Source organism: Carlito syrichta, unplaced genomic scaffold (genome assembly GCF_000164805.1).
Source record: "Carlito syrichta isolate Samal-C Ts95f unplaced genomic scaffold, Tarsius_syrichta-2.0.1 Scaffold171376, whole genome shotgun sequence".
Taxonomy (NCBI): domain Eukaryota; kingdom Metazoa; phylum Chordata; class Mammalia; order Primates; family Tarsiidae; genus Carlito; species Carlito syrichta.
Window position 1 is genome coordinate 201,086 of NW_007115472.1, and position 2,806 is coordinate 203,891.

A 2,806-nucleotide genomic window follows, 5' to 3' on the forward strand; every position below is an offset into this window, starting at 1 on the left:
TGCAGCTTGGTTGGATAAAATGTAGGACACAAGTTATAAGAAACCATCAATCAATCCATGTGGGATTTGCATTGGTTCAGCTTGGGGAGGAGACAGTCTTTGAGCAGGGATGTGCAGGCTATAAGTGGACTCAAAGAGTTCTTGACTGGTAATTAGTTAGCAAGATTGTTATCTGAGGAATTCTGAAGGCAGTGAAGGAAATGGACAGCTTGAGGAACGACAAGGGAGTCAAGTTTCTTGATCTGTAGATGAAGCTTCATAGGTGGCAGATTTCAGAGAGCAGGTCAATGTCTTAAAAGGTGCCCAGAGTCCCCAAGAGGCAGCTTTACAGGGTCATTAAATACTTTAATCTTCCTTTTTATCTGTTATGTGATATCATGCCCGAGTCAGGTTGCAAAGCAAACCACATTATATAGTTAATTTTTAAAAAAATCTTTCCAGGTCCCTTAGTTAGGAATTTGGCAAGGTCAAGAAAATAGTCAGAGTTTAATCCTCTACCCTAATTATCCAGGTCCCTTCAGCAAGCAAAATTCCCTCTCTCCCGTTACAAACCTCCAAAACATCCCCAAGGCGGCCAGTGACATCAGGCTTAATGCCCACTTCCTCATGATCTCATCGGGTCCAGCTGCAGCTCCTCTTGGTCCAGAGACCTTTGGATAAGTCATCTGTCTCCTGTTTCTCCAACACACATGCTGAACTTGGGACAGGACATCTGCAATAAGCACTGCCACTCAGATGGGAAGAAAGGGAGCCCATTGCAGTCACTGGCCCATAGCGATTTTGAAATCCTGCTAAGAAAATGTCTTCAGGTACACCTTTCAGAGAAATGTCCCTTTCCCACGGTTCTCCATGGCACCTGCTCCAGCCTCCAAGATGTCTTTCCTTTCTATCGCCCTTCCAGATGCTTCCTACCCAGAAATCTTTTTACATTTTGAGCAGCCTTGGTATCCCTTAATGCAGGCTTGGAGTCCTTTTGCCAACATAGCATTCTAAAAATTGTGTGGGTTTCCTGTGTCTTTTATCCCATTCTATTTCATGCACTAAAAGTCATATCAACACAACAGGTTCCAACTTTTCTTTTCTTTTTTTTCAGGTTTCAACTTTTTAATCAGCTCCGTGAAGGACATCCTAAATAGTATATGAGACACAATAGAATGTTTTTTTCCAGTGTTTTTTAAAAATGACATTCCCATACATTTTTAAGAAGCTCTTCTATTTAACCAGGTTGGTGATCTTGAATTAAAAAGTACCCCTAGATAATCATGTTCTTGATGCAGATTTCTTATAGGTACATGTTGAAATTGCTTCATAACCATAATAAACATTGTATACAGATTTTTCTTAAATGTCCCTTGAGACACATTAATTTTTATCAGTCTGGTCAAACTTGCCAGAACCCATTATTGATAGAACCAATAATCCTGAGATCCTAAACTAAAAAACTCATCAAAGAAAAAATACCCAGACTCTACAAATGTCCTAGAATTTGTCTTTAAATGGGAGAGAAAATTTTTAAAAACACATGGAGCTTTCTAAAAGGTCTTTAATAAGTTACCTTGGGAGGGCAATTGAGAAATAGAAGTTGGTGTAATAAAAACAGATGTTTCAATGCAGCTCCAAAAATCTTTTATAAATACAGTCATTTTGGAAGGATGATCCTGGATCAGAAGTGTTATTCCTTGTGTATCTACATTATGTGTGCATGTCTCATCTCAGTTGTCATAGTTGTCTCTGTAATTTCCTCCTGAGTAGTGGTCATAACCATCCGGTTTCTGCCACCATAGTCTCTGGACCGTCCATATTCATATCCATATCCTCCAGGTTGGCTGTCATATCTGCCACTCCCATCATAGCCTTGGTCCCCACCACCTCTAGAGTAGCCACGACCACGGGCCCCAAAAGCACCCCCTCTGGTTCCCCAGGCAGACTTGCCTACATGGTCAACACGCATCTGGCAACCGTTCAGGGACTCTCCATTCATGGCTCTCATGGCATGTGAGGCATGCCCTGGGTTGGTGAAGGGGATGAAGCCAAAACCTCGGGATCGCTGAGTCTCCCAGTCCTTGACAACAACCACCTCAGAAATAGGGCCAAAGTTGCTGAAGTGGTCTTCCAGTGCCTGCTCATCAGTGTTAACGTTGAGCCCTCCCACAAAGAGCTTTCCTTCTTCAGAAGACATGGCTGTGAGTTCTAGTCCTGGAAGTTAAAAAGTAAAAGAGCTGGACAGACGGCGAGCTCTAAGGACCAGAGAGAACAGGGCCCAACTTTTCTATAGTGTTTCTAACACTGAAAAGCTGGGCAGTTATTTTCTGAGCTCATCTCTTTGTTGTGGTACTTTCTCAAACACAGTCATAAAAGCTAACAGATGCTTTCAATATTCTGCCTGGAAATCTCTTCACCAAAGACTGAGGGTTCATTTGATACACTAATTTCCCAAGCTGCAACAGGCGACAGTTTCACCTAGTGATTCACCCTACACAATGTGAATCACTGCTTTGTCCACCTCCAACTGCAGTTTCCCTGTTACTTTCCAGCTTCTCCTAATAGTTTCCTCATCCTCATCACCCAGTTCCCAAAACCAGTGCTACCTATTTTAAGTTTTACAATGACAGCACCCCACTTCTGGTACAGTTTATGTATCAGTTAGCTCTTGCTACATAATGAAATATCCCAAAGCTCAGAAGCTCCAAACAGCCATCATTTCTTATTTCTTATGTGTCTGTCGGTCAACAGAGGGTTGATTGATCCAGGTTGAACTCGATGGCTCTGCTGGTTTTCGCCACTGGGCTATGATGTAGAGGATCAG

At 42.3% G+C, this 2,806-nt stretch overlaps 1 pseudogene; it reads right to left on the minus strand.

Moving 5' to 3' along the window:
• Positions 1 to 1,712: 1,712 nt before the first annotated feature.
• LOC103252807 lies at positions 1,713 to 2,179 on the minus strand (annotated as a pseudogene).
• Positions 2,180 to 2,806: the final 627 nt, after the last annotated feature.